Here is a 13,790-nt window from a genome sequence, read left to right as displayed (position 1 = left end):
AACCTCTCTTAATGTGCTGAGCAGTGGTGTGCGTGGGAGAAAATGGTGACATGATGGGCCTTGTGGATCGGTTGTGACCTGTTCAAGTGTTCCGGCTTTGATTAATTAATACATTTCCAGTGACTGTGGGCTCTTAAGGACCGAGAATGTTGCAAGCAGGACTCCAGTAACTTCTTCTCTTTAACATTTTGTGGTGTTGTATTCACAGAAGAGTGTGTAAATACTCAAAAAATATGTATGTCCTTGTCACTGAATGACAAAAACGAGCAGCATAGACTTTAAAAACACAGAATGATTTTGCATTCACAGGCAAATTTGTTGATACCCCAAATATTTCTGTTATAGTCTGAGAGTGACAAAAGATTAGGGGAAATCCTTATTGTTTTTTTTTCAATATTTGAACCTGGTAAATTGAAGTGACTGTAGGACCTCAGAGACAGGAAATGTATGTTTTTATCCTGGCTATGACACAGCAAATCACATCTTTGCCGCCGCTGAACTGAGGGGTTTCATTGTCCCGTCGATATTTGTTTTGTGAAGCCGGAGAAAGCTTGACATTGTGTCTCCTCAGATGAATTGTGAGGGGTACATTGGGCATATGGGTGTACATGAGTAACTTCTCCAAGGTGTTTCGGCATTTTCAGGGTGCCATCGTTTATTTTTGCAGATGGTGTGGTTCTTTTAGCAGCTTCATGCCTCAAAGTGTGCTGGAGTTTTCACTGCAGAGTGTGAAACAGCTGGAATGAGAATCAGTTCCTCTAAGCCTCAGGCCACAGTTCTCAGGTCAGAGCTCAGTGCACCTCAATTTTAATTCAAATCATTTTCAATTCAACGCAAAGATATGTATCTTTTTTTAATGAGTGTCGGTAAGATGAAGCAAGGGAGGAATTTTCTGCAGTAATGTGGGCACTGCTCTGATTTAAACTCTGAAAAAAAAAAGTGCTGAAGCTCTAGATTTACCAGCCTACCTGCAAACCAAACCATTCTGGTAAAAACTGCTGCTCACAAGTAGATACCATCCAATATGACTAAGCATGATCTTTTTTTGTAATTTCTCTAGATGATCAAAACTGCTGGAGACATAACCTGAAAGACTGACTGAGGGGAAACTAAATAGGAATGTAAGAAACAATTTTCAGATTTCTATTTGTGAAAACGGTTGTAGTATTTTCTTTCCACCACAATTTTGCCCTACTTGCTATGTGGTCTTGCCCTTTAATTCCATCAAACCTTTAATTTTAGTGTAAACCTGAACCAGTGTGACAAAGCTAAAAGGGAATGAAAACTATTGCAAGACTCTTTGATAGACACAAAAATACAGTCTAGACAAAAGAAAAGGTCACAAACCTTAATATTTTGTTGGACGCCTTTAGCGTTGACTAGAACACACATTTGCTTTGGCATTATTTCAATAAGCCTCTGCAATGCCTCAAAATGTATTTCCATCCAGCATCACATTAACTTCTCACCAAGATCTTGTATTGATGATGGGAGAGTCTGACCTCTGCACAAATTTAATCCGATCCCATGACCCTCTTGCATCGCTCCAGAATCCAATCTTTATGCTCGTTTTCAAACTGTAACCTTTTTCTCTGGTTAGCCTCATTACTTGTTTTCTGAAGGCTACTCTTGTCTTCAGTTCCAATCCCTTGAGTTTGATAGTTCCCCATTTTCCTTCCAGGTTTTATTAATACTTTAGACGGTTCTGAATCCAATTTTAGTAGTTTCTGCAGTCTGCTCAGATATTTTCCCTGCTTGGTGTCGATGATTTGACCCTTCTTAAACAAGCTAACTTTTTTTTTTTTATGAGCACAGAATGCTTTTTTTCCACTTATTTGTTTAAAAAACAAGAAGCTGCTCATTGCATCAGCTGGGGTTAAATAACTTATTGCCATCTGAAAGATAATTGGTCGTGCTGTGATTGGTCTCATTGCTATTGGCTTTGTTAAATTTAGGTAGCGACTTATTTTTCTAGTCAGATAATGTATTAGAGAATTGCACATAATTAGATGACCTGTCAGGGGACAAAAAGCACCGTTTTGTTGAGCTCCACAAACAACTGTATCTGTACACACCCACTTGTAAGCATAAGACATGTTACTGCTGGCTCCTGGACTGTCAGTAAGCTCATTTACATTTGAACTTGTTCCAATGACCCTGAATCGCCAACCCTCCACGATCGAGGAGTCCAGTAATTAACCCAGCACAACATAGTTGTCACCCAGTAATTGATCTAATTGTTTGGCTTGTCAGCTCCCGTTCTACATATTAAGCATTAAATGTGCTGTGCGTCATTAATCAGTGGATTGTCATACATTCAGAGGAGGGTAAATACGATGTAAGCTTGCTTTTGCCAAGGAATAAGAGATGTAATGGGATCCACAAGGTGCAGTAAAACCCCACTTTTCTTTTTATGTTTTAATAACTATCACTTTTTTACAGGCTCTAATCCTCTAATAGCTCATGAAACTTCCTTTTTCACAACCCAGCAACACATTGTCATTTTATGCCTGGGATTTACAGGGTGTTGTTTCTTGCCTGACAGAGTGATGAGTCCAGGAAAATATGCAGACTTGAATTTTGTTTAGCCAGGGTAAATCACAGATTGTAAATTGGTCTTTTTCAACACCATTTTCTCATTATCCTTAATCTACTGTCAGTGAGTGCCTACATCATCTCTTAAACTTTCCTACTTTCATAGAGGTTCCTGTGTATATTATGTGTGCATATTGTCATGTGTTTGTGTGTTTTTTGTGCTGTTTTATGGCTCATGTCCAATTCACACCTAATTCATGACTAAGTCTAACTTATTAAGGAACATACTGCCCTAGGTAGCGATAAAAAGTGTTGAGCTGCCACTTTTTCTGAATTGTAAACACCAGATTACATGCTGTACATTTCCAATGGTCCCCATTCACGTCCACTCTTTCAGTTTTATCTTTCTTCTCTGTTGAACCTTTTGAGCTGCAAACAATGACAGAATGTGTGCTCTTAGCCAACACACACACTCTGCACATTAATAAAAATAACAATAAAAAGGTAATCAAATCTCTAAAAACAATATGTACTTAATGTTGGTCTAATATCTGCCGCTAAAAGCCCACCTCATCAAACTGCAAATTAGTCTTGGCCTTAACTTTATTACGGCTCTGCTCCGAGACGGGCAGCCATAAATAATTCAACTGAACCATCTCTGGAAGCGCTGAGATTTAATTCTGCATAAAAGAAAGTGTGTGCACATGCATGCCTGTAAGGTTTTGTTTGAGCCTGTGTGTTTACTAAATTGGACAACATTGTTCTGTGTACACTCTCACTCACAACAACACACACACCCTGCTATCTCCAGGATCTTATTCTGCTCACTGTGCTCATTGCTAAGTTGCTAGTTTTAGTCACGTTTTCCTTAGCGTTATCTATCCAGTGGCGCCATGGCAACACGCTCAGCTACATCCATCATTCAATGCCAAACCGAGTCCTCTCAGGTATCACCACATTTGGGGAAAAAGATTGGGGAAGCCACAGAAATAAGATTAGGGGTAATATTGGTGGAGGTGCAGGAAAAAGGAAAAAAGATGGCTGGAAAATGTTGTAGGTCTAAATGAAAGTTGACTAACTATCGTATTTTTCGGACCTATGTTTGCAAAAAAAAAAAAATCGGCGGTGCGCCTTATGTATGGACAGTGTACCGAATGTTTTATTACGACTTTGGTAAGCGACGAAGCCACTCCACTTGATTTTCGAAGCATAATTACTGCTGGTCAGAAACCTTGTGGAGTCAGCGTTCGATGCTGTCTAGACAAACTTGTTTTGGGGTGGTGAAAACTTCTCCTGATACGTACGGTGCTTCTGATGACGAGAGGAATCCGGGCTTGCTTGATGCCGCTGTCGCCCAACTGTTAAATTCCAACACCGAAGACGAGGAATTAGATGGATTTGTAGAAGATGAATGATTGAAAAAGTGAGTGTACTTTCTTGTGTAATATTGACAGTTATTGTTAATGATTTGAATAAAGTCTGACCTATCCGACTATTTTGTTCCGCTTTATGCGCCTTATAATACAACTTGTTTTCCTGTTTGCTATTATTGGTTTCTGGTGAGAAAATCTTGTCAAAATATTCCAGACCCTAATGGTTCAGTCAAAGGATGTACTTCATATTGACCAAATTGTTGAAATAATTGAAATAACGTAAAGAATTTGTTTTGATTAGACACAAATGCAAATATTATTTAGACTGTTTCTTTTTGTCAAAGTGCCATAATAAGGATCATATTAATGTCTGAGCCTGTGTGACTATTCCCTTAAAGTCTTAAATAATTTATTTGTATTTTATATCTGGTAATATTTTTACTGTTAGACTGTTGACAGTCAGAAACTCACTCCAGTTTCTGATAAGTTTTTAAACAAACTCAAATGCCTTAACAAATATCAGATTTTCTTCCCCCATAAACCAGTAAATATAATGCAGTTGTTTCACATCTAAAAGTATTATGATGAAATTGTCATGTCACAGCTTGCAGTGTTTCCATATGACGACTATCAGATATTCTATCACCTGTTTCTTGCTGTGTCCAAAATTATTGACTTTCCACATCACAGAGCAGACAGGCGTGGTACGAGCCGATACCTCGGGGCAGATGGAAGGTGTCTACTGCCCGTGAAAATGTCATCACTGTACCTGCATCATAAATCTTCATTAATGCAGCACAGATAGGCATCAGGGGATATGCCCCCTGTTTCACTGCAATGCTCGAGTGCTACCTATTAGATTTGGTGTGGTGCACAACATTCAATTTCAACTCATTGTGTGAGCAGGATGGATCCATTAGAAGCATTTAGCTGATGTACGGTGTGGTGGAGCAGTGGGGCGTATCACCAGCCTGTGGCATGTTCCAAAATCTGCATCCTACTGAAAATAAGAGAAGCTTTGCTTTGGTAAAAACTTAGAGAGGTGGGATGGGGTTAGGTGTTCGTGGAGTTATAATGTTAGTCTATTGGGCTTGTCGCATAACTAAAATTTTTCAATGAAATACCAATACTACTTGCCATTAAGGATCTGAAAGTTATAGGTTAACAAATAACATAAAAATGACAGGATAACAGATAAAATCAGACAGGCTTGAGTTACTGTGTGATTGCAGTGCCTAACCATCTTCACACAACAAATTAATATCTTTAAAATGCAAATGTATATTTCTCGGAAAATGTAAAAAAAAAAAAAATGTACAACCTATCAAACATTCAATAAAATGTTGTTGCTATTGTGGTGTTCATGTGAAAAAAAGCAGAAATACTTATGAATACTTTTGAAATGCAACTTTTCTCCACCCACCTGCCTTTTCTGTGTATCTATTCTATACATAGACGTCCGCATAAATTTTGAATGATGCAATGTTAAGACAATATTGGTCCCAATAGTGATAGTCTTGGCTGAGCTGTTCACCTGAGGAAGTTTGCCTCCCTTCTTATTTGTACCAGAAACAAGTTCTAACACTGCATGTGCAATTTCTGTGCTCATAGTATATAATCTAAAATGAAAAAGACAGATTTCATCATCTGTATTATTAATTTTAAGGCTGAACAAAGGGTATAATGTTGCTGTGAGGATGAGATTTATTTTTAAGATATGAAAAGAGCCAGGTTGTTATGGATACAGTTAAAGTCTGTAGAAAATAAATTGCTGGCTTATGTCAGTATTGTTTTCTGAAGCGTAAAAGCAGTTGTGTGTGTGTGTGCACAACTCTTAGGTCACAAAGAAAAATCAATTCCACCAAGCTGATGCTCCAGCACCACCCACCTCGCCCTCTCTTCACCCCCTTGTTGCCATCTCCATCCTGTGGCTCAGAACGTCCCAGCATGGAGGCAGTGGTGCAAGTAGAGAGGCCAATATAACTCGGAGATAAAACCAGTATTAGCTACATGCTGAGAAACTGGGCTCTGCAGGCCATTTTGGAGAGCCAGGGCATTTCAAAGGGGAGGGAGGCAGCTTAAAACCTTAGCTGTGTGTGTGCCTGAGTGTGTGTGTGTGTGTGGCTGTTCCAATAATATTGGATATCTGGGAGATAAATGGCTGGACATTATCGTTCAGGCTTGGGCTCCAGTAGACTCCTAGTTATTTACAGTCATGGCTGATTCCATTCCCTAATCTTATTTCCTATGATTTCTAAGCTCTATTTTATTTGTCAGTGTCTTTAAAACATTCCAAGAAATAAGCCTTCCTGTCAGAAACGTCCTTAAAATGAGCAATTTAAAAGTAAATGACATGACAATACTAAACAGCCAGTATAAATACAGTATTCCTTTTCTATTGTCATTTTAAAAACTCATAATCTTTCCCAGAAATAATCTATTTTATAAATCCTTACAGCCCACACCTGATCCTAATGATAGAGGTTAAAAATAAATAGTTTTCATTAGTTAAATATAGTGCTCATTTTTAGTCTCATGTTTTAGCGGAAATTAATTTCATCTTCATAAAGTAATATTACATATTGAATGTTCTGATGATTCCTTGCTTCCCTGTGTTAAATTGTAAGAAAACATGTTGAAAATAATGTAAGAAATTAATGCAGTTTATTGATCTTAAAGGAATGTTTTGTTTTTCATTTTTACCAATTGTTAGATGTTTTAATTTCATCACAGGTTCAGATTTTTGCTTCAGAAAGTCAGATGAATGTCGGATATGAAATAAAAAGGATGAAAAAAGCAACAGAAAACTGTGCAGCAGGGGTTTTAATGGAGATGAGACAGGATTTTAGCAATACTTTGAGAAGACTGCGAATAGCCGTTTTTAATTTTCACAAATAGATTAAAAGTTGCACAAACACAAAGAATTTTCAGTCAGTGTAGAATATACCTGCACAAGTTTAACTATTACTTTTTGTATTCTTCACTCATCTTTCAGATTGTGTTTTGAAAAAGAGTTTAAATCTAGTTTAGACTAAAAAAGTTAAGGCTGCCACATAACTGATGCCAATTTTAACATTGTTGGCAAACGTGGTATTTCTGGTGCTTACCAGTTTTTTATATCTTGTCTCTGCCTTGGAGCATTTTATTGATGTTTTTTAATAGGATCCCATATATCAACAATTACAACTGTTGAGATTACATATATTTAAGAATCCAAATTAAACTCTGTTCACAAAATGTTGGCCTCAATTATAGATTAAAATTCATGTCACCATTTTTTAATCCAGAGCACATTGTCATTTTAAGTGTTGCAGAAACAAATCATTTAAGTGATTTATTGTTTCGACTTCATGTTGTCTGAAAACATGAAGTATGTTGCACAATTCAAAAACGCATCATGACCTTAACCCCGTTTAAGATCTCTGACAAACGGAGGCGTTAACGTCTATCAGTCTGGGAAGTCTCAAAACCAATTTCTAAGGCTTTGGATCTCCAGTAAGTGAAGAAAACATTCCCAGGAATGGCCAGTCAACCAAAATTACTCCAAGAGAACATTGACAACTAATTTAGGTGATATAATGAGATGCCTAATTAGTATCTTGTATATCAACAACATATTCTATTTAGTACTTGAGTCAGGTTCTGATTCATAAGATCAGCCTTTAAGATTTTTATTCAAACTTAGTTTGTGACATGATCATGTGCTTCCTCCAAAATGTCCCTGAAACTCCACCTGAGATAATCTCCTTTGTATTTGGGATAGATGGTAGGAAGGCCAGAGGTTGCAGTCAATTCCCTGTCACAAGAAAATAAAATATAGCAAAAAAGTGTTGAAATATTTATGTGGCGTGAATGGGAAACCATCAGTCCTTTTTCTTGTTGTCTGTAATGTAATTTATCTTTCTTAGCTGTAAATGAGCAACACAAGAGATGCCTTCAGGGAACCCCACATGACCCAGGAACTGATTGTTCTCCAACCACAGACCCTTCACAATGTCTCAAAGGCTGCCCGAGATAGGCACAAATTTTTTGATTTACTATTAAAGCTAATGTTAAAGAAATGAGAGTTCAGATTATAAAGTTAGGCTTAAAGTACGGAGAGAGAGAGACATGTTATCAATTCCAGGTTCACATTAAGAGAGCCGCAGAATTATTTTGGTAATCAGACAGGTAAATATATATCTGCTATATGCCTATATGCTAGAATATGGAGAAAAAATGTTATATATATATTTTAAACCATCTTTAAATTTAGAAGTTTACATTTGTTTTCTTTTGGGAGAGTTGTTTTTTTGGGGGGGTTTTTTTAAAAAAAGACCCCTTTATTTCTGAACTTTAACCCTTCTGGCTCATGGCTGATATTTTTAATTTTTATTTTTTGGCCTCTTCCTCTCTGAGCACAAGTTTGTTCAGGACTTATTTCACTGAACAAAGACATAGTTATCTTGTAGCATATTTCAACATGGCTATATGTGCAGACAAACCACAGAGAAATAAGTTCTCTTCCATAAAGAAAGTATTTGGTGTTAAACATCTTTAACATTAAACTGTAATCCAGTCGGGGGATTATCTTCTTTAAATCAATCTACTTTGTCAAAATTAGGTTATTGAAAGAGGTTAGTGGGAACCTACACAGATTAAAAGTACTCTACCAACCTGGAAGGGATTCTCCTGCTGCGCTCTCTAAATTATTATTTAGAGAGCTTCTTACACTCCAATTTATGGAAATAAAATTTAATTTTTGCATTAACTCACAATATATAGCTGCTGGCATGCTTTGACTCTGAGATGTTCCCATGACTCATCAAATTGTACTTTAATTCGAACCTTAAGTAGCTTCCTGTGCAACATTTCCTTTCCCTCCATATTTTATGACACCTCCAGAGTTGCTCCGGTTCACGCATTTAGAGAGACCCCTTCCCTGTGGAGCTGCTCATGTTGATGATCATGTTGCGAAAAGAGCATCAGTTCCCCTTCCAGCACACCGTTTGGGCTCAGGGGCGCAGTGGTTTACCCGTTTACAGCAGGATGAGTCTGCCCACATTGATAACTGTAATCACATACTCTGGAGGATGTGCAGGAGGACGAACAAGAAGAAGTCAGGGAAGAGTGAAGAATATATCTGGAGCCAAATCAGGCGGGGATGAGGGGGTTTACGAAAGGCAACAGAACTTGGACCCCGTGTCACTTCGCTACACACTCCCATTTAGATCAGTTAATTAGTGCAAGTCTGCATAGAGGGAGATTGACGAGTGTGTTGCCATGAGACGACTCGGCTGCTAATTAAGACAAGCTCTGGGAGGGCAGAGGATGATTCTGTGTGACGGAGAGAGCGCGCAGTCGCATGAATAACCTTTCGCATAAATCTGTGTGCATTTTGCATACTTGTGCATTTATTTAGTCTCATGTAGCGTGGAGATGAATGTGAGTATGTGTTTAGGGAGGATGGGGGAGGTGTGTTGGGGGCTTGGATAACAGTTGCATGGTGGAGGAGGGGGTTCATGTTGTTTGTTGTTATGTGGTAGTACCCATGTAAGGCATGCAAAAAAAAAAAAAAAACTGAGAAAATCCCTGATTTGATGTAATTACCTCATAATTGTGTGTCTGACGGTTCCTGATTGCTTTGTTTATTATAGATGGAGGGTGAAAAAACTTACACTCCCTCTGCCTCCTCTACCTCCCTCTGTCTATTTGTCTTTTTGTTATTTTGCGTTTGTTTCTTGTGCTGCTGCTTTGGTTCAGAGGGTCATGTGTAAATCTGAAATTTAGAAAAAAAAATAAAGGGACTGGTTAGAAAGAAACGTTGCTCGAGTTATTGAAGAAGAGAAAATGGAAAATAAGAAAATGATGAATGGATGTTGGATGTTTTTTGTTTTTTTAATGACATAGGAATAAAATCCACTCAAGTGTTTGTATAAAAGTCTGGCTGTTCTCTGAACACCTCTTAAGTTTGTCAGAGAACATCAGTGAACAAAATATATTTGACCAATGGACAAGTATTAGTTTTTTGTAAAGTTCCTTGATTTGACATGTTGTGAATTGGTGCTATAAAAATAAACCTAATTGAAATGAACTGAACTGAATCCAAAAAAGAATCTATTGTGAGCTAAGAACGGCCAAAAATATCATACTCTGGATCTGCATATATGCATGAATAATGTTTTGAACCAGAAACAGTTGCCAAAGTTTTTTTCATGTAAGATACCTAATACAGTGGTTAAAAAAAATAAATTACTAAATATGTGACTTCTGAAAGCAACTGATTTCACTCTATTTTATTTAGGGGTGTCAGAGTAAGCTGAATACAGGGTTTATTAAATAACCTTGTTTTGTGTTGTGACAAACTGTGATCTCAATACTTTAATTATATTTTTTGGGTGTAAAAATGTATCTCTGTTGGTAGTGAGCCAGCTGTGACTATTGAAAATGATTTGCATCAACAGGATGAAAAGAATCAGTACTAATAAAATACTGGCATTTAAACCTCGGACATGCAGAAAACAGTGGAAGCCCTCTCTCCAGTCTGCCAGAAGGATAATTATCAGGAAATGTCTTCTTATTCAGCCTAACACTGATTGGTCAAGTGGATGACATTTAATTCATTGTGTCTTGCTAATTCCTCTCATAACTCACATGTGACCGCAGTCAACTGAGTCATTGTAATATTTTGGCGTTTTGCTTTTCCAGTCCTATTCCTCGCCACTATAGAAAAGATATATTTTAAGATCTTTCCTCATCTTTATCCAACAAAAATGTAGTTTAGTTAATAATATAAGAGGCAAATTAGGCCTTAATATATTTTGCCTTTTGCATGTAATATTGTTCTCTCTTCTAGTGTTTGGGTTTTTATTTTAATGGTTTCTGTGCTCTTTATTGTTGTTCAAAATGTTTTGCTATGTTCAGGTTATTCAGGTTGTGGCCCCACTCTTCCAGTTATACAGGAAAACAAATCTTCAGATTTATATGAAGGTGAAGCTGGAACGTTCTTGACCTAAAGCAGCATAGCGTCCCACAACACCGAAAAAAACCAAAGCAAATACACAACGGCACAAACCGTATCAGAAAACCTTGTGCACATTTATGATGGAAGGTTTTCTGAGAAGCAGCTGTAGAGTGTGTGCAGCTGCAGTCTGCACTCAGAGCTCTAAAAAGCTTTATCTCATTAAAAAAATGAAGTTTTCTAAGAAATACAATTGGACATGCTACAACATAAGAGGTAAAGTAAACATAGTTCATTGTTGCCATTGGAAAGAAACGGAGCAATTATATTCGATTACGGCTCTCAAAATAATTGCTTCATGATTCATCTTTTCTGTCCGTTCTTCATTTCCACTCATTGAGATATGCTCCAACTCAAGGCACCAGATGACCTTCAGCCATCCCTCTCCTCCACTCTTCATTTCTTTCTGTTGTCTCCTAAAAATAGACCTTCCTCCCCAATCACGTGCAGAGTAGTGCGACTGGCCCTGTGGGCACAGGCTTTGGCAAAAGGGTACCAGAGATGAGCCTAATTAACTCACTGGGAAGGACAGAGCAGGGGAGGAAGGAGATATAGTGGTGAGGCAGAGAAAGAAGGATAAGATGGAGAAGCGAGTAGAGGAACAGTAGAGAGGGACAAATAATGAGAAGAAGGTCACAGAGACGGAGAAAATAGACAAAACCAGACCTCTAGGGCAAGGATATGGATGTGAAGAAGGTAGACGGAGAGTGATGGAGAGGAGTCTAATTAGATGTAGGAGTGAAGTCCCTCCTCACTTTACACAGCAATACAGTAAACAACGTGGGTCAGGCAGCTGCAGTGTCAAGATATGAAAAAGAAAATATGGTAGGCACGAACCGGGTGATCGAGCGATCCAGCCGAGTCAATTAGCCCACGTCTATAAAACAAATCGCTTTTAATTGGCTCTGCCAGGCTCTCATAGGCAGGAAGTTGCTGCTTCCTGCAGGTAAGAGCTGGAGCCAAGATAACAGCAAAGACGAATGGTCGTCAGCAATATTCCTCCTCTCCTTATCTGATATCCACTCCTCCTTCTGCACACCTCACACTTTTTAATAGCACGTTATCTCTATCTGTGGCACTCATTCCACAGACATGATGTTTTGTACTTATTTGGCCCATCTATGGGAATGTAATTTCCGTGTTTGTAAATCCTTGATTACGACTCCACACATAAGGCTTAAAAAATATTAAAACACCTCAATAGATCTTTTCACAAGAGCACACATTGGAAAATCAAATGTAGCCTTTAGTACAAATGATGCAACCAGTCAAGGATTCCATTTATAAAAAGAAATTAATCTTTATTTCAAACAAAAAACAAATCAACAAAAGCAGATTACAAATAAATAAATAAAAAAAGGAAACCATTTTAGACAAGAAACTAATTTGAATTAGAAGCAGTTCCTATTGAACACCTAAATGTGAATGAACTGAGAGCTAAGATTTCTCCTGAATCCTACCAGAGGCCGGTCTTTGGCTGTCGTGTATGCAGCTTGCTTGTCATTAAGAGGTTAAACAATTTTCACACTGTGGTAGTTATTAAAAGTGTCATTTTGTGTTTAGCTTGAAGAAAGCAGTTATTAGATTAGGTGTGCTGAGCTACTTAAATTGTTTTGCTTTGATTTGTTTATTGCTGCTGGTTTGCAGTTTCCATGTCTTGCAAGCAAACATAGTAAGCAGTGAGAGCTTAATGATTTTAACTTTAAATAATTAGATCCTGTCTTTATATATTTAATAGCAGAAAGTATATGTGTATATATATATATATATATATATATATATATATATATATATATATATATATATATATATATATATATATATATATATATATATATATATATATATATATATATATATATATATATATCTATAGATCGTTTTAGTATTATTTCTCCACAGTGGTAATGAGGCATTGCACAATGACAGCTGGGTTGTTCACTGCATATCTTCCCCTTCTCTCTCGCTATATATAAAAAGAAATGTATATATAGCTGTGGGACTATTTCTGTGGAGAAATAGTCCCACAGCATGATTCTGCCACCACCATGCTTGAAAGAGTATACAGTTTTGTAAGGTTTAATAACTTCATCTTCATGTCCTTCCAAACACAATTCTTGTCCTTGTGGCCAAATAGCTCAATGTTTGCATCATCTGAACATGAAACTCTTTCTGCAGAAGGAATATCAACAGTCAGCAAAGTCACAGTTAAATAATTGCGATAGTGGGCTAAATATGGCTTAGGGAAAATCAATGCTTCCCTCAGCGACGAGTGCTTGGCCCGTCCATCATTCTTGGTCCCAGACGATCCAGCGTTCAAAAGATCTAAATGAAAATCTGGGTAACATCAGTTTTTTTATTTTATTTTTTTTTTTTCAGACATTCTGAAAGGTTGACATATTTATCAGTTACCAAAACTATTTAAATTCATAATTGGAAGCTGAAACCATGAACTTGCCAAAAGGTTCCTTTAAAGTGTTTCAACACTGTTTCCCTTCTCGTTGCGATTTATCTGCTCAGTTTTTGTAACAGTCTGCACTCTTTCACGAGGTCATGCATCACACACCACCTTGGCCATATGTCAGCGCTCTTCCCCTGTCTTGCACTCAGTGGCCCCTGATGAGTAGCTTGGCCCAGACTGACTGTGATTACCAAACAGGGCAAGCATGTAGTCTAATTAACACATTAACAAGCAGCAGCCAGCCGACATGGGCCTACAGCACCACCGAGTAAGGGTCTGACAGCTTCATCCCCCATCTGTCACCATTGGCACACAAAGACAAGCTCTGTATGTGCATTTGTGTGTGGGTGTGTGTGCGTGTGTGTGTGTGTTTCATCCCACTGAAATGGGGCCTCCCCTCCTGCACAGTGTCTTTTCTTTA

General features: G+C 37.7%; 1 long non-coding RNA gene across 3 annotated transcripts in view; it reads left to right on the top strand.

Annotated features, from left to right (window-relative positions):
- The window catches only part of LOC122829275, a 60,171-nt gene that overhangs the window by 26,787 nt on the left and 19,594 nt on the right, over positions 1-13,790 (top strand). For all 3 annotated transcript variants that reach the window (XR_006370350.1, XR_006370349.1, XR_006370348.1), the window contains exon 2: positions 1,061-1,121. This is a non-coding gene — a long non-coding RNA (uncharacterized LOC122829275). The remainder of the gene's footprint in view (positions 1-1,060; positions 1,122-13,790) is intronic.

Source organism: Gambusia affinis, linkage group LG04 (genome assembly GCF_019740435.1).
Source record: "Gambusia affinis linkage group LG04, SWU_Gaff_1.0, whole genome shotgun sequence".
Classification (NCBI taxonomy): domain Eukaryota; kingdom Metazoa; phylum Chordata; class Actinopteri; order Cyprinodontiformes; family Poeciliidae; genus Gambusia; species Gambusia affinis.
This window is presented reverse-complemented; position numbering and strand designations above follow the sequence as displayed.